Source organism: Papio anubis, chromosome 7 (assembly GCF_008728515.1).
Source record: "Papio anubis isolate 15944 chromosome 7, Panubis1.0, whole genome shotgun sequence".
Taxonomy (NCBI): domain Eukaryota; kingdom Metazoa; phylum Chordata; class Mammalia; order Primates; family Cercopithecidae; genus Papio; species Papio anubis.
In genome coordinates, this window is record NC_044982.1 from 64,817,313 (window position 1) to 64,842,342 (window position 25,030).

The 25,030-nt window shown below is 33.0% G+C and overlaps 1 protein-coding gene across 8 annotated transcripts in view; it reads right to left on the bottom strand.

The window, feature by feature from the left end:
- LRFN5 (leucine rich repeat and fibronectin type III domain containing 5) overlaps positions 1 to 25,030 on the bottom strand; it is a 280,525-nt gene that overhangs the window by 203,639 nt on the left and 51,856 nt on the right. Inside the window, exon 2 of one of the 8 annotated variants that reach the window (XM_021941155.2) lies at positions 4,351 to 4,441. The exons of the other annotated variants lie outside the window; for them this stretch is intronic. The gene's annotated coding sequence lies outside the window, so the exon portion shown is untranslated. The remainder of the gene's footprint in view (positions 1 to 4,350; positions 4,442 to 25,030) is intronic. 8 annotated transcript variants of the gene reach the window in all.

Sequence of the window (25,030 nt, forward strand, 5' to 3'; positions counted from 1 at the left end):
AAAACTGAAGGCAGGCATTGACTTCTCCTCTTTAGCTATGAAAGTCCAAGATGACCTCTTTTTCCAATAGAAGGTAGTTTTGTCTACATTGAAAATCTGCTATTTAGTGTAGCCACTTTAATTCAATCTCTTGTCTAGGTCTTCTGAATAACTTGTCTAGGTCTACTACAACAAGACTTCTGCTTCATCTTGCACTTTTATGTTATGGAGACGGAGACACTTTCTTTCCATAAGCCTCATGAGCAAATCTCTGCTAGCTTCAAACTTCTCTTCTGCAGCCTCTTTACCTCTCTCAGTCTTCAGAGAATTGACATGAGTTAGGGCTTTGCTCTGGATTAGGCTTTGGTTTAAGAATGTGCTGTGGCTGGTTTCATTTTCTGTCTGAACCACTAAAAGTTTCTCCATATCAGCAATATGGTTGTTGTGCTTTTTTATTATTTGTGTGTTCAGTAGAGTAGCACTTTTAATTTCCTTCAATAACTTTTGTATTTACAACTGAGCTGTTTGGTGCAAGAGGTCTAGCTGTTGGCCTATCTCAGCTTTCAACATGCCTTTTTTACTAAGCTTAATCATTTCTAGTTTTTGTTTTATAGAGAGAGACATGGGACTTTTCTCTCACTCAAACACTTAGTGGCCATTGTAGAGTTATTAATTGGCCTCATCTTGTACGGGAATGTTTTTGGTCCCCCCAAACAATTACAGTAGTAACATCAAATATCATTGACCACAGATCCCCATAACAGACACAATAATAATGAAAAGTTTGAAATATTGTAAGAATTACCAAAATGTGACACAGAGAAATGAAGTGAACACATACTATTGGAAAAAAATGGCACTAACAGACTTGCCTGACACAGAGTTGCCACAAACCTTCAATTTTTAAAAAGCAATATCTGTGAAACACAGCAAAATAAAAAGCAATACATACAAGGTATGCCCATATACAGAAAAGAATACCACTCAGTCTTAAAAAACAACAAAATTGTGTTATTTGGGACAACATGGATGAATCTAGAGAACATTATGCAAAGTTAAATAAGGAAGGCACAGAAAGAAAAATACTGCACAATTTGTAGAATTTATATATATATAATCTAAAAACAGTAGGATTCATATAAAGAGAGGGTAGAATTATGGTTACTAGAGGATGAGCAGTTGGGGAGCAAGGGACTGAGGAGTTATTGGTCAAAAGATACAAAGTTTCAGCTTAATGGAAGGAATAAATTTTGAGATTTACACAGCAGTGTGAGTACATTCAATGATAACATATTGTATAATTCAAAATAACTAACAGTAAATTTCAAATGTATCTCCACAAAAAATACCAAGTAAATGAGATGATGTATATGTTCATAGCTTTTATTTAATCACTCCACATTGTACACATATGTAAAACATTAAATTAAACTACATGTCAATTAAAATAAGAAAATTGGTATATTTCATTGTATTAATAAAATAAGCAAAAAGCATATACAAACATCTCAATAGCTGCAGAAAAAAAATGCCAAAATTAAGACTCAAACATGATAGAATATCTCAGCAACTACTATTTAAAGAAAATCCTTATGTCTGGTAAAGGGAATTGAAGTGGTCTGCAACTCATAAAGGGCTAACATTAACCCAATGGAGAACACTGAACGCTTTCTCCCCAAGATGTAAACAAAGCAAGCATTTATTCTTTCCATTTTTAATCAACAGTATATGGAAGTCTAAGCAAGAATAATGAAGCAAGACAAAGAAAAGTTATAAAGATCAGAAAAGAAGAAAAAAGAGTTATTATTCTCAGAAAACATGACAATGGCATTCAAAAAAACCTTTATAAAACCTAACAAAAAAATCACAGAATTCAAAGTTAATATGTAAAAATCAATAGCATTTCAATACATGTTAAAGGAACAATTGGAAGATGAAATTTAAATATAACTTCAATAACAGCAAAGAAAAAGGTCCACAAAAAAATCTAATAAAATATATACAAAATCACTACATTCAAATGTCCAAAACATTGCTGAGATAAAATAAAACATACCTAATTAAATGCAGAAACATAACATGTATTTTGGAGTTTACAAAACACATTGAGTAAAATGCGTGCCAAAGAAAGGTGCTATAATAAAAGCAAGTGGAAGACTCTATATTGTTAAACTATGTTTTAAACTATCTTTTATGCCAACAGCAATATATAACTTCAATGCATTCTCATTCAAAATTCAGGCAGGGTTTATTATAGAAACTGCCAAACTGATTTTTCAAAGTTATATTGAAATGCAAATGACCTAAAAGAGACAGAACAACTTTCAAAAATATTTAGACATTATTTGAAACACTTGCACTATTTGATCTCAAGACTTACTCTAAACTTAAATAATCAAGATTGTATAGTGTTTGAATAAGAATATAAAAATTCATCAGTGAAATAGGAAATGAAGTCCACAAATAAATGCACACACATATAGTTAATTGATTTGTAACAAAGTTACCAAAAGCAACTGAATGAGGAAATAAAATTTATGAGACACATATTGATGGTTCCAGTGGATATCTAAAGAAAAAAAATAAACTTTAACCTGTAGATAACTCTATACTGAGAAGCTTGTTTGATGTATATCATAGAACTAAACATGAAAGCTACAATAATAATGATTATAGAAGAAAAAAAATTGAAGAGCTTTTCCATTTTAGAAATAGACAAATATTTCTTAAAGAGAAGACAAAAACCACAATTTGCACTGTGAAAATTGAGAAAAGAAAAAATTGATACACTGTCCTTACCAAGTTAAAAACATATGCTTTTCAAAAAGCATCATTAAGAAAATTAAAAGGCTCGTAACCATTTAGAAGAAAATGTCTACTATATATATCTTTCATGAGGGGTACATATCCAGAAGCTATAAAGGACTCACATAAAGCTACAATAAAAGTAAACAAACAAACAAAAAAAGACAACATTTCTTCCAAGAATAGCTAAATTGTAAAGAAAAATAATGACAAATAATTACAAATATTGGCAATGATGTGGAGCAAGTAACACTTTTGTACAAGTTGGGAGTGTAAAGTGTCATAGGTACCTTGAAAAATGATTACCAGTTTCTTACAAATTTTAATATACATCTACCCTATATTCAACATTTCTACTCCCAAGTGTTTGCCCAAGACAACTGAAACATATATACATGAAATGATTGGAGAAAATACGTTCACATCAATCTTATCCACAAGAAGCCTTTCTTGAAAAATAACACAAATATCCATTGACATAAGAATGGGTAAAGAACTGTGGCATAATAACACCATGGAACATTACCTAGCAATGAAAAGGAGCAAAATACTGATATATACACTAATATTGATGAAACTCAAAAACATTGATGATTATTCATATGAAATTCAAAAATAGGCAAAAACAAGCAAAACTAAACCACAGTGTTAGATATCAGAAAATATTAGTCTCTGGGAATAGTAAGGAATGGGGATAGTCTGGAAAGTGGAATAAGGAAACTGAAAATATGAAATTGTTCTATATGTTGTATAGTGTGGTGGTTAAATAAAATACACAATTGTTAAAAAATCGCCAAACTCACCATTTAAGATCTATGTATTTTAATGTCTATAAAATACACTCAAAATTGTTAAATGTTACATATAAATTGTATATGTATACGTATATATGCAATTGCACCAATAACATAAACACTCTTTTCAAATACATATGGGAATTTTAGCAAGCTTGACCAGTGATGGACCTCTAAGTATCATTAAGCATTGAAATCATAAACAGTTTGTTTTCTGACAACCATGAAGTTGAGTTAGAAATAATAACATATAACTAAAAGTTCCAAATATACATGTATATAATTCATAGGTAAAATGTGATAGCTTGATGAAAGTTAGAAAATATTTTGACATGAATCCCGATGAAAATTTAAATTATATGGAATAGATATCAATTAATTGTAAAAGCACATGTCAGAATAGAAAAATGATTTTTTAAAATCCATTATTTAAGTATAAAGCTGAAAAAAAATGTTCAGAGTAAATTAAGCCTAAAATGAGGCAGAAGAAAGTGTATAAAGACAAAATTTAATAAATCAAAAATAAATGCTCAACAGAGAAAAGAGCAAACTCAAAATCTGTCTCTACAAACAGACATACTATTGATTAAATGCATAAAACACAGGAAGAATGAAAGAGAAACAGCATAAGTGTTTCTCTTTTACTCTGTGTCAGGAATGAAAATTAGCTTATCACTAATAAGCCTAAAAATATTAAAAATATAAACAAGAGTTCATACAAAATATGAGCAATCAAATGAAAAAGATAAAATGTTTAAATAATAAAACTTACGAAGTTTGAAGTAAGGGTAAATAAACAATCTGGATGTCTTTTACTTATTTTTTCTCACCGAATTGCTCCAGTTAGAATCTCCAATACAGTGCTAAATTAAAGAGAAAGAGTGGACTTTTCAATATTTTACCTGATTTGGAGGGAAACTATTCTTTCACTAACAGATATAAATTTAGCTGTGGGTTTTTCACAGATGTCCTTTATTAGGTTAAGCAAATTCCCTTCTATTCTTTATTTGGTGAAGGTCTTTATCCTGAAATGACATTAGATTTATCCTAATTTATTTTCACTTTTTTTGAGACAAAGTCTTGCTCTGTCACCTAGGTTGGAGTGCAGTAGTGAGATCTCAGCTCACTGCAACCTCCACCTCCCAGGGGCGCAAGTGTTTTTCATGCCTCAGCCTCCTGAGTAGCTGGGACACCACCATACCTGGCTAATTTTGTATTTTTAGTAGAGATGATGTTTCATCATCTTAGCCAGGCTGATCTTGAACTCCTCGCCTCAAGAGATCCACCCGTCTTGACCTTCCAAAGTGTTGGGATTAATTTCAGGTGTAAGCCAGTGCACCTGGCCAAAATGTTTCTTTATTTACTTTTGTATTTATTGAGATGGTCATTTTTTTCTTTTAATTATGCATGCCTGTGATGAATAGGACTTTGTTATGAAGTACAATCTTTGCAAAAATATTGCTACCTTTGGTTTGCAAGTCCTGTGTTCAAGATTTTGGCATCTGTATTCATAAAGGAGAGTTTAAAATTTATTTACTTGTAATGTTTTTGTTTGGTTTTGGTATGAGGGTAATTCTGGCACCCTATTTTGAAAAGAGAGTTTGTAAAAAGTTAGCATTCATAATTATTTCAATGTTTTTCATAGTTCAAAAGTGATTATTAGGGACCTACGCCTTTTTGGTGGGTAATTTTAAAAATACTAATTTTGCCATTTTACTTGTTATAAGCTTAATTAGATTTTTCATTTCATCCTGAGTCAATTTTAATGATTTTTGTCTATGTATTTATTTATTTCATCTAAATCATTTAATTTTTTGCATAAGCTTTTCACAGCATTCTTTTTAAAAATTTCTGTAAGATCGGTAGTGATTTTCTTTCTTTTGTTTCTGTCTTTCTGTAATCAAATTCATGGTTTCTTTTTATTGGTCAATAAAGTGAAAGATTACCAAATTTTGGTTTTGCGGTGTTTGTCTATTGTTTTTCTGTTTTCCATTTTATTTATTTATACTTTGCTTTCAGTATGACTTCCCAACTATTTGCTGTGTTTAATATGCTCTTCTCCTAGCTCCTTAAGGAATAAATTTAAGTTATTGATTTGAGAGCTTTCTTCCTTTTATAATTCATGATCATTATTATTATTTATATTTATTATTATTATTATTGTTATTATTTTAGAGATGAGTTCTCACTCTGTTGCCCAAACTGCAGTGCAGTGGTGAGATCTCAGCTCGGTGTAGCCTCAACCTCCTAGGGTCAAGTGATCCTCCCACGTCAGCCTCCTAAGTAGCTGCGACTATAACTAAAGGCATACATCCAAACACCCAGCTTTTATTTTTCTTCCTTTTTTTGCGTGGGGAGTAGAAATAGGGTCTCACCATGCTGCCCAAAATGGTGCTTGACTGCTGGACTCAAGAGATCCTTTTGCCTCGGTCACTGACAGTGCTGGAATTACAGACATAAGACATAAGTCCATACAGACTGTGCTTGGCTTCTTTAAATGTAGGCATTTCCAGGTCTACAATCACCTCTGAGCATTGTTCACTGCTTTAGCTGCATCTCATAAATTTTGGTATCTCTTGTTTTTGTTTTTTTCTTTTTGTTTTTTTCCCATTCATCTCAAATCATGTCTTAATTTTCCTCATTTTTTTCTTTGACCCATTGGTAATTTAGAATTGTTTGGTTTAATTTTTGTGTATCTGAACTTCACAAATTTCTTCCAGTTGATGATTTATAATTTAATTGTATTGTTATTAGGAAACATATTTTGTAGAACTTCAATCCTTTTAAATTTACTAATTTATTTTTAATTTTTAATTTTTAATGTTTGTGGGTACCAAGTAGTTATATATATTTATGGGGTACATGAGATATTTTGATACAGACATACAATGTATAATAATCACATCAGGGTAAATAAGGTATCCAGCACCTAAAGCATTTTTCCTTTCTTTGTGTTGCAAATAACCCAACTATACTCTCTTAGTTGTTTTTAAATGTACAATACAGTATTATTGACTATAGTCACCTCATTATGCTATCAAACAGTATATCTTATTCCTATCTAATTATATTTTTGTATCCATAGAGCATCCCCACATACCCACCCACCAACTACCTTTCCCAGGCTCTGGTAACCATTATTCTACTGCCTATCTCCATGTGTTCAACTATTAATTTTTAGCTCCCACAAATAAGTGAAGAAATGTAAAGTTTGTCTTTCTGTGCCTGGCTTACCTCATTCGACATAATAATCTTCAGGTCCATCCATGTTGTTGCAAATGACAAGATTTCATTATTTTTAAAAACTGAATAGTACATGCTTTTTTAAAATTTTTTTTAAATTTCTTCTAAAAAATGGGGATACGTGTACAGATAGTGCAGGTTTTTTACATAGGTATATGTGTGCTATAGTGGTTTGCTGCATCTATTAACCCATCCTCTAAGTTCCCTCTGTTCAAACCCCAACCCCCAGCAGGCCATAGATTGTGTTGTTCCCCTCTCTCTGTCCATGTGTTATGAGTGAGAACATGTGGTGTTAGGTTTTCTTTTCCTTTGTTAGTTTGCTGAGGATGATGACTTCCAGCTTCACCCATGTCCCTACAAAGGACATGATCTCGTTGCTTTCTGTGGCTGCAAGGTATTCCATGGTGTATATGTATCACATTTTCTTTATCCAGTCTATCACTAATGGGCTTTGGATTGGTTCCATGTCTTTGCTATTGTTAACAGTGCTGCAATAAACATACGTATGCATGTGTCTTTATAGTAGAATGATTTATATTCCCTTGGTTGTATAACAAGTAATGAGATTGCTGGATCAAATGGTCTTTCTGGTTCTAGATCCTTGAGAAATCACATTACTGTCTTCCACAATGGTTGAACTAATTTACTTTACTACCAACAGTGTAAAAGTGTTCTTATTTCTCCACAGCCTCACCAGCATCTATTGTTTCTGATTTTTTAATAATTGCCATTCTGACTGTAGTGAGATGGTATCTCATTGTGGTTTTGATTTGCATTTCTCTGATGATCAGTGATGATGAGCTTTCATTCATGTGGTTGTTGGCCACATAAATGTCTTCTTTTGAGAAGTGTCTGTTCATATCCTTTGACCATTTTTTGATGATTTTTTTATTGTAAATATGTTTAAGTTCCTTGTAAAGTGTGGATACTAGACCTTTGCCAGATGGGTAAATCGAAAAAAATTTCTCCCATTCTGTAGGTTGCCTGTTCACTCTGATGTGCTGGTACCATTCCTTCTGAAACTATTCCAAACAACTGAAAAGGAGGGACACCTCCCTAACTCATTTTATGAAGCCAGCATCATCTTGATACAAAAACTGGGAAGAAACACAACAAAAAAAGAAAACTTCAGACCAATATCCCTGATGAACTTCAATGGGAAAATCGTCAGTAAAATACTGGCAAACTGAATCTAGCAGCACATCAAAAAACTTACCCCCACAAACAATTCAGCTTCATCCCTGGGATGCAGGACTGCTTCAACATATGCAAATCATTCAGTGCAATCCATCACGCAAACAGAACCAATGACAAAAATCACATTATCACCTTGGTAGATGCAGAAGATGCCTTTGATAAAATTCAACATCCCTTCATGTTAAAAAACTCTCAGTAAAGTAGGTATTCATGGAACATATCTCAATATAATAACTATTTATGACAAACCCACAGCCAATACCATATTGAATGGGCAAAAGTGGGAAACATTCCCTTTGAAAACTGGTACAAGACAAGGATGCCCTCTCTGACGACTCCTATTCAACATAGTATTAGAAGTTCTGGCCAGGGCAATCAGGCAAGAGAAAGAAGGGTATTCAAATAGGAATAGAGGAAGTCAAGTTGTCTCTGTTTGCAGATGACATGATTTTATATTTAGAAAACCCCATCACATCAGCCCCAAAACTTCTTGAACTAATAAGCACCTTCAGCAAAGGCTCAGGATTCAGAATCAATGTGCAAAAATCACAAGCATTCCTTTACACCAACAATAGGCAAGCAGAGAGCCAAATCATGAATGAACTCCATTTACAATTGCTACAAAGAGAATAAAATACCTAGGAATACAGCTAACGAGGGATATGAAGGCCCTCTTCAAGGAGAACTACAAACCCCTGCTCAAGGAAATAAGAGCGGACACAAACGAATGCAAAAATATTCCATCCTCATGTCTAGGACGAATCCATATCATGAAAATGGTCATACTGTCCAGAGTGATTTATAGATTCAATGCTATTTCCATAACATGACCATTGATATTCTTCACAGAATTAGAAAAAACTATTTTAAATTTCTTATGGAATCAAAGAAGACCCCATATAGCCAGGACAATCCTAAGCAAAAGGAACAAAACTGGAGGCATCACACTACCTAACTTTGAACTATACTGCAAGGCTACAGTAACCAAAACAGCATGGTAGTGGTACCAAAAACAGATATATGGACTAATGGAGCAGGACAGAAACCTCAGAAATAATACCACACATCTAATACCATACAGGGTAAGGATTCGTGTATTTAAGGGAGATTCAATGAATTTCATGTAAAAATAGAAAGATATTTTTATTGAAAGAGTGATAAAGATTAAAGGTTATAACTTTTTAAAACTTGAGTCCATGAAACAGGTACATAACACATTTTAAAAAAATGTTATTTTATTGATTCTAATAGTCTAGTTCTGAAAGACATCTGAGTACTCAGACATTAGATGAAATCAAATAACTAAAAACATCATCACTACTCCTAAGAAGTTAAATTAAATTAATTAAAAGTTAAGTATAATTTTCAGTCCAATGCCATTAGATATCTAGTTGAAGTACACAGAGAAGTATATACCAGAAAGAAGGCACTTAAACTATGTTATCAAAAAAGAATAGAATTTTAATAAATAAAGAGAAGAAGGAATGGTATCTTACACATGAGACACAAAGGAACCTAAGGGAGAAATCAAACACAACTTTGACACTTCAAAAAAGAAGGTAATAAAAATAGCTAATAAATCAGAGTACTTCCTAATGCCAATTGTATTTCTAAAGTATGTTACACGTGTTATTCTATCTTAATCCTAACATCTAGTGAGGTAAGAAGGAATGCTTATTATTCCAATTTAAAAAATAAACAGAAGGAGGAATCTAAGACAGGAATATTTGCCCTAAATCACCTATATTGAGTATTTGAATATAGATTAAACTTCCAGCTTATGGAAAGATAACTATTAAGAATCAGGTAAATAAGTATGGGTAGACCTTGAACATGGTTAGATGCTTAGTAAATAGGTTTTGAATCAAGATTTAGCTATGAAATATTTGATCTCATGGCTGGGCACAGTGGCTCACATCTGTAATTCCAGCACTGTGGGAGGTCAAGGTGGGCAGATAACCTGAGGTCAGGAGTTCGAGGCCAGCCTGGCCAACATGGTGAAACCCTGTCTCTACTGAAAATACAAAATTAGCCAGGCATGGTGGTGTGCACCTGTAATCCCAGCTACTCTGGAGGCTGAGGCAGGAGAATCACTTGAACCCAGGAGGGGGAGGTTGCGGTGAGCCGAGAGAGTGCTATTGCACTCCAGCCTGGGCAATAAGAGGAAACTTCGTAAAATAAATAAATAAATAAATAAAAAATAAAAATCTTCTCCACACCCACACGGTGGTGAGCTATTGGAAGTTCTTGAACTTGGAAGTGATACTACAAAGTGATATTTCAAGATTTAATTAACCACTTTGTTTGAAAAGAGGTGAATTGTTCAAAGTGGTACTGCAATGAAAATAAAGATTAATTGCTTGATGAGAGACTGGAGTGAACAAATAAGGATGACAAGCTTAAATAGCTAGTAAGATGTCAGAGCAACAAACAAACAGATTGTTAGGAATGGGGTAAAATATTTTAAAGAAGAAAATATCAGTGTGTTGCCCTTCACTTTTAGATTAAGATAATTATTAGTTTCCAATTAACATTATATTTAGATTTTAGGAAGAAAAGTCCATATTCTCATCTTGGATGATTATGATATTGAGAACTTAATTTCTTTTAAAACTATAAAATGCCTTGATAATATTAATTTCTTTTCATGACTTTGTACAGTAGACAAATTGGCATTCTATTTTCAAAGAATTCTCATATTAGAAAATAAATTTCCTTTACAAGGATACTTTTGCTGTCTAATAATAAATTAGAAGAAAATTAAATATTAATATTATATTCTAAATATTAATGGATACTCTAAAATAGATGTTAATATATCTTAGTTTGAAACTTTCACGTTGTATTTTGCTAACATTGTTGTCCTCAAAGAAAAGCCAGTTCAAGGCTTTTACAAAATAATAAAACAGAAGCTCTTAAAAGTGAAATAGAACATATAAGAAATAATAGTGTAATGTAATAGAATTCATCATCATTAAGGGAATAATGGCTGGAAGTTAAAAAAATAGAAAATTTAGTGTGTTTTCTCCTACTACTTTGCTTTCCAACATTATGCAAATGCAATCTTCCTGGGTCGTCTTTTGCTATCTAATGAAATAAAAATGACAGATAAATCCTGAGTCTATTTCTGTGAGGAATTATGATTTTATAACTCAACTGGATACAACCAAAGGTGAATTTCAAAAAAATTAAATTCAGAGGTCTTTAAAAGGTTCACTCTACCCAGATAATAAATAAAATTAATAGTGTTATAAGTGGCTTGAAAGATAAGCTACATAAATATAATTTTTATTTTGAATTTCTCAAAGGCATACTTTCTTAATTAAACATTTTATAATTCAATTTATTTATTTTTAAATAGGTAGTCCATTTAAACTGTCATAAATCAAAAACATATACAAATTATATAGTGAAAAGTTTTCATCTCATCTCTACGCTCATATAACTAATTGTCATGTATCACTTTTAATAATATATATTCTTCCTTCCAGAGGTTCTTTCTATATGTATAGGTGCATATACTAAAACACATTTTATCATACATTTTTGCATTATGTTATTATATTTTATATACTGCATAGCAAATTTTTAAACTATATAGCTTGAACACTTTTCCACATTTCCATATAGTGAGTTTCTCTATTCCTTTTTTTCAATTATTAGAGTCAGAAAGCATTCCATTTTATGAGCATACTTTAATTGGCTTAACCCTCAAACACTACAGGAATTTAAATTATTTCTGATATGAAAATAATGTTAAGTGAAAATGTTTGTGCCAATGTTATTTTATACATATGCAATCACAGAATTGCAATAAATTCCTACAATAAGACATGGCTGGGTCAAAGTGTGTACATTGTTTTACTAATTATACTTCTTTCAAAATTGTCCTACATGTGGAATGTGTTGTTTACATTCCCACAGGCAACATATAAGAATGTTTTTTGCTACTGATAACCATGCCAGTAGTATATGTTAAGCTTACAGATGCTTAACAATCTGACAGACAGAAAAACAGTTCAAAAAAAAGTTTAACTACTATTGCTTTAATTTGAATTTCTAATAGGATCCTAATGTTAGATATAATTTTCTATATGAAATAACTATTTTACATTTTCTTATATTAAATATCTGTCTTTTTTGTATTGGTTTAAATTTTGTTTTGTTTTTGACTTCTAGAAAACCTTAGTCATATTTTCTCTTTCTGTATTATTAATTACAAATAATTTTTCACCTTTCCTTTAATTTTTTTTTCTGTACTGATTATTTCTAAAGTAATTGATTTGTATGGGTTCCAGTTTTGGGGTTGTAGTTATATTCAATTTCAAGATCATAAAGGTCCTCATGTTTTCCCCTTATATTAGTAAGGCTTCATATTTTACATATAAATATTTTACCTATTCATATTGGTTTATGGTTTCAGCTATAGACCCTTTTGTTTTGCCATTTGGCTATCCATTTTTCACAACACCATATACAAATTAGTCATTGGTCTTCATGAACAAAACCACACATTTCTATCACATAGCTGCCAAGATTATTCATCCTGATTTTCTACTTTTTTCTTCTCTTCTTCATATAGATCAGAATTGCTTAAGTACATAAGCAATTACCTAGGTGTATGTGCATACACATTTATATTTATATATAAATAGAATTTTTAGAAGAATAAAAGTCAGAGCTACGTTCAACAGATAAAATCCATAGTACTGAATGAAGATAAGCTCATGGGGTTCTTGGCTTCATTATTCTTCAGGATATCCAATTCTTACGTAAACACTGCTTGGTATCTGGTAAAAAATATCAATTACAAAAAACTTATTTCAAATCTGAGACTTATTAATTCTAATACAGATGGGAAATTACATAAAGAAAGTGTACTCTCATATAAACTGAAGTGCAAAGCAGTCTTGGGGACAGCATTTTGTCTGAAAAATTCTGAAGTTTTATGGAGTTGTGGTTAAAACCCATAAGAGCATCTGTGATTAATACCAGATGTTTTTTGAAACTGCTTCCTAAGAGGATTTTGCTACCCAGGATTTTTTATTTGACTAGGTAGTAATGTGGGATAGGAGGAGTGATACAACATGGGTGAAGGAGAAAAAAAAAGAAAGCATAGATACGTTTGATTGTCCAAGGTTATAAAGTAGGAAACTTGAGATAAAAATTGACTATTGAAAGCAAACTTCAAGTTCCTTAAATTGAATATATAAATATGATCTGTTTCCTAATTCTTCCTACAAAATTTTCAATCTAGATTATAAAACTAAATATAAAAGAGGCTTATTTTGTGACATTTGGACATATAATAAATATGAAGAGTTAAGTGAAACTAATCAAATAGTTTTGATGGGATCTGAAGTACTGATGCAAACTACAGTAATATTGTTATTAATGGCTACGTCTACACAGCAATCACTATATGCTATTCTAAGCATCTCCCTTATATTAACTCATTTATATCTCAAGTGACAAAACAAGCAAGATACTCTTATTTCCCCCACTTTATAAGTGAGGAAGCTGAAGCACAAGATTCGACTTTCCCAAAGTTCTACAGCCAGTCTTGATCCAGCTGTGCAATAACAAAATGAAGAATAGCAACTTCATCACCAGGTTTGGTAGGCAGGGATCTCCTACGGAGCACAGTCAAGATGCCCATTGCACACTGAAAAATATTTGTATGTTCAAGTATCACAAATAACTAATTATAAATAGGTATAAACTGTCAGAAGCCATGTTCAGTAGTTGTCAGTGTGATTCAGGATTGGGAGGAATAGGATCCAATCTTAATTAAAAGACAGAGAAGGCAGACAGACCACCAGTGTTCCAAAGCTATAGGCCCACTAACAGATACTGGCTAATCAAAGAATTTTATAGATAGAGGTCTACCCATTCAGGATAGGCTGACACTAGGGAAAAAAAGCAATGTTTAAATTCATCAGTGGGGAAGGGATTGATGATTCTTAGCAAAGAACTAGCAATCTATAGATTCAGGAAAGGGGCAGAAGCTTGGACACCAGCAGCCTCTTCTGAGCACTAATGCTACCTATTTCCCTGTCCAGCATGTTAGCCACCAGCTACATGGAGCTGAACTGACAATTCAGTTCCTCAATCACACGAGGCACATTTCAAGTGCTAGATACAGCAAACATGGCTATGGCTGCTGTATTAGACAGCACTGCTAAAATATAATGACTTTGTCAGAAATCCTCCTTGTTGAATATAGGATTAATCTATTGATTTAATTCAGTTTTTTATAAAGAATTGACTACAATCTAGATGTGCGCAGTAAAAATACCCATGAGAAATTTAGGAACGTAGAGTCAGGAAAGAAAAAAGCAGAGTGATAGCCTACATTGCAAATTGAAGCCATAAACTTTCTTCTCTAAACTAATAGTTCATCGCTTTCCTTACATTGATCCTGACTACCCACTAATTCTTTGTCTTGTTTTAACCAAAAGTATGAATTATTATGATTTCTTAAACCTTAAATGCAACTTTTGCTCTGATTGTTAAAATAAAATTGTTAGACTGCAAAGTAGAGCTTTAAAAAGTGAAATAAATAGAAATACAATAAAAATCCTACAAAACTCTATAATGTTGTATAGTTATTATGTTCTTCTTCTTGTAAAGAAATATGAAAAATAAATTGTGAATCTATCTAGGTCAGATTGAAGGAAGAGTCCACTTATTGCAATTTAGGTTAACTATCACTATTGCGTAGCCTTCCCTCCTTAGATCTAGCTAGCACTTCTCATCTCTCTTTTCTGTCACTCTTGGGCAGTGAGAAATGGCTGAAGAGCTCATCCAACGAACTTCATATTCCATAAAAAATGTTAATAGGAATAAGACTTTATCTCGGTCTTTTTATTTCTGTTAGCTGGACAATGCCTTAGCCACAAAACTGAAACCTTAAAAAAATGAAATCCAGGTATAAAATTTTTTATCAGTTGAAAATTAACTCTATCTTGCATTTCTTCCACATAAAAGTGCATGCTTCGTAGTTAAAAATAGCCATGAGGAATTATAGAAAAAAAATGCAAAATCTATAGTATGAATCATCTTGCCATTTAGCAGGAGTAGTCATGATGATTTGAAATATTCATCCAGAATGCTAAACACTGAGATGGATCATCTTTGCTGAGTAGTGTGGTCCAGTGCAGGATACTTTAAACATTATAAATATCCATTTCCATTGCTGAAAAATGGGGATAACACTAGTAATTTTCACTAAGGCTAGAATTTTTTGAGATTTTTTTTAACTGGGGAGCTCTTCCAAATAATTGTTAATGTCTTGTAACCACAAGTGCTCTTCAGGGCTGCAATAAAATGAGAAAAAGTAGAAGCACAGATTAAACACATCACTCATCAGTTTTATTTCAAAGGTACCTAAACGAATTCAGATAAGATAATGTTTAAAACTCTTGAAATATGTGACTTCTGTTGCTTCTAGCCCCTTTTTAATTAATGTTAGTAAAATGAAATTTTATGCGAAGAAAAGACAATGCTAGTTAAAATTTAAAGGAGAAATGGTCTCTGAAACAAATCTTCTTGTTTAAAATGAAATATCCATACACTAATACACAACTATTTAATACACAAAATATTCCTTGACAACAAAGTTAGTAACCCAAGCTTGACGAAATATTCAGTCATAATAGAAAACTAAACCAGCTATAAAAAATAAAATTTTACATAGTAATATAATTGGATTTAAATTACAATTTGAAATGGCTAAATATATCTGTTATTATAATTTAAATGAATAAGATGTATGAGGTCTAGACATTAAAATTGAAGTGAACACTCTAAAAATGCCCAGTTTTCCTCTATGTATGGAGTTTCAACTTTATCCTAGTACTAGCTTTTGAAACAGGAAATTCTATATTTATGTCAAAAATTTCAGAGCAGTAAGAGACACAAACTTAAGCAGGATACTATTATAGTAAAGTTTACTTGTTCCTGAGCTGAAAATCCCAAATATGTCTGTCTTATTATGATACTTTTACTGTAACTATGATAATTATAATTTTGTAACCATATAAAATGTGTTTCACTGCTTAGCAATTAATGCTGTCAATCAAAGGAATGCGTACATGCTGGCAAAAAATGCCCAGTTGAGTTTCCTGCACTGGATGGAAGGTAGGCATTTCTAATTTGCACCTAGTTACATTGTTCTATAAATTATCTGAATGTTACCTCTCATCCCTCCTTTGTTAGTCCCTTATATAAATTTCTAATTTCTAATTTATTACTCTTTTTCTGTTTTCTTTATCCTTCACATGCATAAATTTCTTCATTAGAAAACATTACAGTAAGTGTGTCATTGGTCTTATATCTGGCCATAAGCACCTTCTTGCATAAAACAATTTTGGAAACCAGACAGCATAGGAAATTTGAGACCATTTTTTTTCTAAAAACAAAACAAAACAAAATGTAAGTAGAGGATGCCAAATGAAAAAATAAACATTTTCAAGCTTTCTAGTTTTGGATACATATAATATTGATATAACAAGCAAAATACATATTTTGAAGAAAATAAGCATTTTAGAAGTCAAAGACAGTAAAATGGTTTACTGACAAATTATCATGTGCTGACCAGCTGGCTGAAATATAATCCTTGGTACCCAGACATTTAGCAGTTATCCTGTGGATAGAATTACTGTCATCACATACAACTTGTCTTCTTGTGTATTGACTTGTGTGGCCCATATCTCAAATCAATCAATAACAACATGTTAGGAGAAAGAAGTTAATCAGAAAAGAATTTTTAAAGAACTCTCTCAAAGTAGAAAAATAATCATTTTTGTGATTGAATATATATTGCATAATGCCTTTTTTTCTTTATGGCATTGGATTACAGAGGAAATTTTACTTATTTTTCATTATTTCTCAGAGATAGGTTCTCACTTAATTGTACAGGCTATGGCACAGTAGTGTGATCATGACTCACTGTAACCTTGAGCTCCTGTCCTCAAGCAATCCTCCCATCTCAGCATCGCAAAGCACTGGGATTATAGGCATGAGCCATTCTGCCCAGCCTAGAAAGAAAATTTCAGAATAATTGTGTGCTAACATACCCCCAAGTTCTTAAATAAGGACTTAGTTAATTGTCAAACTGGTGAGGTTCAAACTTATTAATCTCAGGAGTAGATATCACCAAGAAAAATTGTCACAAGGAAAAATGTACAAAATGATGGCACAGACCACTAAAAATTGATTTAAGCAATATCCTGTGTCATCTGTTATCACTTACAACTGGGGAAGTAGTATAAATTTAGCAGCTTTAAATATGATTTTATTAGCTATTCTTGATAGTATTTTAAGTTAAAGATACAACATCACTCATAAAATTTAGCAACTTCCCATGAGAGCAAGTTCTTATTGTAATTTTTACTCCCTCATGTCTCACCTACACTTGATTTGCAAACACTTGTAAGGAAAGTTTAATTTTGTAGTTATGTTTCTGGGAATAAGAGAAGGTGAAATAGAGGATATATATTGAATGTTTATAACACTTGAGACTATTAAGTAGGAAATGGGGGGTGAGGACAAGAAACAGAAAACACTGCAATTCATACTGTGAATTCGATGATTGTAACCCAATATAAATCTATTTCTGGTATTTAATGTGTATTGATCAAGCTATCTCTCTCTTATATGAGAGGTTTTTCATTTACAAAAAACTATTTCATTTTATATAAGTTCATCTTGTATTTAATATTTTTCTCCTGAAACTAGCAACTCTTACCATGTTTTCTAATTCCAAGTCTGTAAGTACGTGTTCCCCTTCGGGAGACCAGGTTGCAGAGCGCAGAAGAATAAATTCACTGCCAACTTATCCCTAGGTTATCAATGCACAACTAAGTATGGGCTGCCAGGAAACGCTGGCAAAGGAAGACTGAGATAAGTCTCACAAGCAGCTGCTTTACATATGAGTAATGTCTTCACGAAGGAAAATGTGATTCCATTCAAGGTAATCCTCCCTTATTCTTATTTTTTTCTAATAACTAAATCTTGGTAGGCACTCTTTCTTCTCTGTTCTTACACAAAGGGTTCGTAGTAAATACAGAAGTTAGAAGACTTATTTCCCTCTAAACACCAATGCAAACAATTCACCTCCGATCGGGTCTTAGAGTCCTTTGAGGCTCTTTCTGTACCTCAAAGTCCTTTTTGGTGAGCTGTGACCTGGTTGGCCTTTCTGTTAAACACCGACCTACTGACAGTAAAGGATGCAAGTGAGTCCTCTCTGACAAGGAAGTGTAAACAAACACCTATCTGAACTCTGAACATTCTTCTCACCACTATTCGGATGAATCATGAAATACTGACTCTACTCTCAACAACACAGCGGTTTGGCTACACCCCTTGGCCTACATGTTAGAAAAATAATGTTAGTCACCTCTCGTGTTTCTATGCATAAGATTAAACTGCATGTAAACAGTTTCCACAGTTCTTAAGTAGATAATAAATGCTACTTATTTTTAGTTGTAGTGGTGGTAAACCACCCTTATGATTCGTATGTCTAATCAAAGTACAATTTCATACGATGTGTGAAACCACTCTAACTCATAAATGCAATGCAAAGAAGGTGGTTGGCAATGTCAGTGATGGGTATATTGTGCTGTGCCAACTTGGTTAAGCTGGGAACGATGGTTGCAGAATTTGAATTCCCTTCCTTGTGTTGTGCAGGTTAGAGTTAGTCAATTGTGGAATTTTCACAAAATTTAGAAAGCAGAAGGGAAACAGTTGTCAGCACTCCCTGAAGATCGTTTCACAGACCGATGTGATGATAAACAGCTGCAAGATGCCTCATGGGTTCCAAGTAGTTTACACTCTCCTCTACTGCATGTACAGCTGATTTTCCTGATTGGTGGCCCTGTTGACCAACTGCAAATCCAGGCCCACAATAGATGCTTGGCTGGGGACCCAGCCATATTTTGTTAATTATCTTCTTATCTTGCTTTAATGACAAATCTTGTTTGCACTTGTTTTACCTCCATTTCCTTTTATATCTGTACTATTTAAAATTTTACAGTTGGTTGTAGTCCTATCATATACCAAAATATATCTGTCTCTCTAGTTTACAGGTTCTTAAGTTCCAGGGTACAAAATAATCCCTTATTTTTTTAATGGATATCCTTAAACCACATACCCCAGAGATTCTAATTTAATAATCCCAAATTAGAAGGAAGGGATTTGAATATGTATAAGCATTCCTAAATTATTCTGATGTAGGTGGTTAGGAGCAATGTCATGAATAACTACCAAATGTGAAGGAGACGTCTCAGCTCTTATTCACATTTGACCTTTCTACAATATTTGATGCTCTTAATGATCCTCGCTTGAAATTTCATGTTCCCAGAGGCTCAGGCCCAGGCCCCTGAATAAAGCTGGCCCTGTTATCTGTGAGTTCATAAAAGAGAGCTACAGACACCACCTACCCTAAGTTTTTGCTTGCTGCTCGGTCTGAAGCTTCAGCAGCCCCCACCCCTTCTCTTGTCAATGTCGTTCATCGAATACTCTTCTCTTTTCAGCCCTCTGCTGAAATAAGTAGTACAAACAATAAGTAGTTAATGAATGCTTTTAATCAGTGCTAAGCACACATATTAACTTCTATAATAACCCCTTATGTCAGGCTTTCTCTCATTGCAAATTTTTCTTGGTTTAGGTTTATTGTTGTTCTGTTTTTTTCCCACAAGTTACTGTCAAAGGTGCCTAGAGCAACCTTCCCCACATTCTGCTCCTGCCACTAGGGTCACCTTCTCTGTGATGTTTTTTCTGAAGGCCTCCACTACTGAAGGCTCCTCTCTCTGCACTCCACATCACCTAACACGATTTTCTTATTTTCTTATTTGTCACCACCACTAATCAGCGCACTTCTTCATCATAAGGATTATGTGTATTAGCCATAGGGCCTATCATAAAGCCTAGCTAAATGACTTTATTCTTAGTTATTTGGCCCTACTTTTAATTATTTATTTATTTAACTCTTCAACCCTTCTAGCAGGATATTGTACATTATTTCACAAAATGTAGGCCTTGAACTACTTACATTCAAATCACCCATGAGGGTTGTTAACAAGATAGATTTATATGCTTCTTTTACTACAGCAGTATTTTGAACCCAGGAATATTCATTTTGACAAGCATTCTGGGTGTTTCTTAAGAAGACCAAAATTTGAAAAATATTGCTTGAACAAGAAGAGTTCTTACTGAGATGAAGACAACTATCTTTTACTAGTGACAATACCAGTGACTAGATTATGTTTCATGAACAAATATTTTAATAAGATGAGATTTTAGTTTCAATTAGGAACAAGGGATTAGAAACAAGTTGTCTACAATATCTCTTCAATCTCTAAAGGATTTATTTTGTGTTGGTAAGTTGAAAGAACTAGTACTATATATGCAAGTAAATTTGCTTCTGACCCATATGAGATTAGTGTCTATTTTTTGTACCTCATAGGAATGAATAACAATAATTCCGAATCATGCAAGGGTGCAAAAATATATAAGTGCAATAAATCCAAGATTGGAGCTATAGCTATGACAATTAAAATTAGGCAGAGAAAAACAGTAATGGCTGTTTGAACTTGGCCAAAGTATCTTTATTTAACTACGCATTCTAAATAGTTCATAGAAAATGAAATATACATATATATTTAAAGAGAATGATCCATGAGCCACATGCATCAGAATCACTTGAGGTTCTGATTAATACTGTAGTTTCCCAAGTCACACCCAATACTTAACTGAATTGGAATGTTCAGCCAACAATCAGTATCTTTAGAAGCACTCCAGGAGAGTTATTCATCTATCATTTCAGAACCCCTGATATATTTAAGCGGTTGAGATATACATGAATAACAGACAAACTGTTCCCCATGTCTACAATAAAGGGATAACTTTAAAATCCTCTGCAAGCCAGTCTTTTAAACATGCATAGAAAATGCTGGGACAATCACATAGACTACAACAGCATGTTTTCTAATGTTAGTAACTGTAAATTCAGGTTTGTGAACCAGGATACAATTGTAAATCATCACATAACTACTGTTTGCAAATGTTCAAACATTTTGATTCAGCACAGTTTGGGGTTGAAATAGAAGCACTGACTAAGATATAAGAATTAGTCATATGACTGGATGCGGTGGCTCACACCTGTAATCCGAGAACTTTGAGAGGCCAAGGTGGGTGGATAACCTGAGGTCAAGAGTTCAAGACCAAACAGGCTAACATGGTGAAACCTCCTCGTTATTAAAAATACAAAAATTATCTGGGCATGGTGGCGGGTGCCTGTAATCTCAGCTACTCAGAAGGCTGAGGCAGGAGAATCCTTTGAACATAGTAAGCAGATGTTGCAGTGAGCCAAAATCATGCCATTGCATTTCAGCATGGGAACCAGGGAGAAACTCCATCTCAAAAAAAAAAACAAAAACAAAAACAAAAACCCATTATCAGAGTTAACAGGCAACCTACAGAAAGGGAGAATCTATTTCCCTTTCTTAAATCTATCTATCTAACAAAGGGCTAATATCCAGAATCTACAAAGAACTTAAGGAAATTTACAAAAAAAAAAAAAAAGGAAGAAAGAAAAAAAGTGGGTAAAGGATATGAACAGACATTTCTCAAAAGAAGGCATTCATACAGCCAACAAACATATGAAAAAAAAGCTCATCATCACTGGTCATTAGAGTAATGCAAATCAAAACCACAATGAGATACCATCTCATGCCAGTTAGAATGGTGATCATTAAAAAGTCAGGAAATGACAGATGCTGGAGTGGATGTGGAAAAATAGGAATGCTTTTACACTGTTGGTGGGAAAGTAAAGTTACTTCAACCATTGTGGAAGACAGTGTGGTGATTCCTCAAGGATCTAGAACTAGAAATACCATTTGACCCGGCAATCCCATTACTGGGTATATACCCAAAGGATTATAAATCATTCTACTCTAAAGACACATGCACACATATGTTTATTGCAGCACTATTCACGATAGCAAATATTTGGAACCAACTCAAATGCCCATCAATGATAGACTGGATAAAGAAAATGTGGCACATATACACCATGGAATACTATGCAGCCTTAAAAAAGGATGAGTTCATGTCCTTTGCAGGGACATGTATGAAGCTGGAAACCATCATTCTCACCAAACTAGCACAGGAACAGAAAACCAAACACCACGTGTTCTCAATCGTTAGTGGGAGTTGAACAATGAGAACACGCAGACACAAGGAGGGGAACATCTCACACTGGGGCCTGCTGGGGCATGGGGTGCTAGGGGAGGAATAGCATTAGGAGAAATACCTAGTGTAGATGATGGGTGCAGCATCATCTACACTAGGTGCAGCAAACCACTATAGCACATGTATACCTATGTAACAAACCTGCAGGTTCTCAACATGTACCCCAGAACTTAAAGTATTATAATAATAATAATTACATAATAAAAATATAAAAAAAGAGTTGGTTGTAATAGAGTTGAAGGAAATTTTAGGGGCTAAGAAAAAAAGAAAACACTGTAGCATGCAGAGAGGCAGGCAGGAAAAGAGAACAATTAAAGAATGAGATAATGTGTTAAGTAAGTGAAACTGAAGTTTTGATAAATTAGATAAATCAGCTTTGATCCTCAGATCTATTATTAGGAATCACCAATTTAGTTAATAAAAATTACACATATTAAAATATAATGACCATTGATACATCATATCCAAGGTCATAGTTAATATTAACTAATAGTAAACATAGTTTCGCTTCTTCAAGAAGAAAAATAATCAGTGAGAAAAATTTTATATGACCTTATTTAGGAAAATACACCTAAAATTTCAAAGTAGATGTAATTTACCATTTTAATAGGATAATTGCATATCATTGACTATATAGGTAAAACTTTTATGAAGTGCATTATGTTTTTCTTATTTACATATGAGAAAATTTGATATATTAGAAATAAATTTTATGCTACAGATGGAAAGAAAAATAACTTGAAGAATATATTACAAGTTCATAGAGGTTACTTTCAAGAAAGTGAGAAGTGAATGCCTGAATCATCAATGAGTTATTATTCACCTCTTTCCTTGGACAAAGTTCCATGTAGTAATTAAGTCATGATTAAACGAAGATGGTATAAGTGCCAATCACACACTGATCAGGAATGTATCAAGTAAAATTATAGCTTAATTTTCCCTTTACAATCCCATGAATAAAAATGCCAGTCCCTCTTCATTGGAAAATTAGTCTGGTGTTTTTCCAAGGTCAATCTTTCCTAACAAATGTGTTTCCAATACCTTGTTGAAATAACGAATACAAAAGCTATTGTCTCCATTGAGACCAAAATGATTTACTGATTCCTGTAACATGACTTACGCTGTCAGCATGTGACCTTCAAAAAAATCATAATATTTTAGCTATAAGATTTAAGAAAATTTTTTCATTCCTTTAATTACTCATAAGGTATCTTTAAATGTTTGATTAATTAGAGCTTTGTAAACAAGTAGAATACACAGGAATTTAACAATAAAGACTTGAAAAAATGTTGATAAAGGTCAGAGGTTTTTTTTTTTTTTTTCCTTTTTTCTCCCAAGCTGGTTTTCAACAAGCTCTTTTACCTTATTGAAGCAATTCCTAATTCCAGTCTCTATGCGAGAGAAAGCAAGAATATTCCTTATGCCAAATATATTTAAGGTTCACCAACAATTCCATAGAATGCCTTTGTCAAAGGAGATGAATTGGGAAGAAGGTTTATTAAATAATTTCATGCCTTTAATAAGAAAGTTTTTAAAAATGACTATGGGTATATACGTAAGTTTGGTTTTATTATATCATCGCAAAGGTGTCTAACAAGTCATAAGTCCTTAAATACTTTAAATGGCTTTGAATATTTCTCACATATTATAAGGTGCGTATAACATCAAAAGGTTTTAAGATGCATTTTTTGTTAGTTAGAAAGAAATTTTCCAAATTACCTTATGAGCTTCCTATCAAATGCAATAACTATTTTCGTAGAGACTAATTTTAAAATGTTGCCTTCCTGATGTCCTTCTGAGATGGGTCAGAGCAGAGTATTAATTCCAGTGACAACCATGGGAATCTTCCACTCCCTTTTACATCATTCAAGATAAAACCAAAATGGACAGTATAAATATACAGGTGTCCTCCAAACTCTTATTAAGAACAGGATGTTAAAATCATCCTGAATCCATCTTGTGGGTAAAATTAAATAAAAACATAGCCCCACTTACCTATAAAACATTTATAAATAGATATAAAAGCTGAAACATCAACTTTTTTTCTGCTAATTAGGAAAATCCTTTTACCTAAATGGTCAATGTTTCATATTGCAAAACATGTAGATCAGAAACATAGAAGAAAGATACAGACGAGAGGCTGGAAAACAAAGTTGTATTTCATTTCTTTTGCTTGTAAACAAATGATCCTGTGACTTAGTCTCTCTTGGCCTCAATTCCCTTTTCTATAAATTAGGAATAATAATATCTGACTAAGAAACATAACGATTGAGAATAAGGGTTTTTATGTTAAAATGAGTCCACTGGAGAACTGTCTATAAGTCGTAAAATGATATAAAATAATGAACAAATATCAGATAATGCTACGTATTCCTATCTGAGGAAAAACATACAGAATTGTTCCCACCTTCAGTCTCAATATGGATATAATAATTGAAATAAAATAATGTCACTCACTCAGTCTCTCAGTCTACTCAAGTTTTATATAAGTGACCAATGTTCTTCCTCCCCCATAAAGGAAATGCCTTTTATGTTCCAGTAATTATGAGACACTAACTTGCTAAGCATTTAAATCATAACAATGTATTTTATCACTGTACTCTGAAAGTATCTATCTAAAGTACACTAAGGAATGAAGCACTCTTAAGTTGAATGCCTTAGACAGATCGTCTAAATTGCTCACCTCCCCTACGCTCCCTTCTCGTGCCCAATATTCATCCTGAATGGAAGATTTGAATCCATCAAATCTTTTAAAA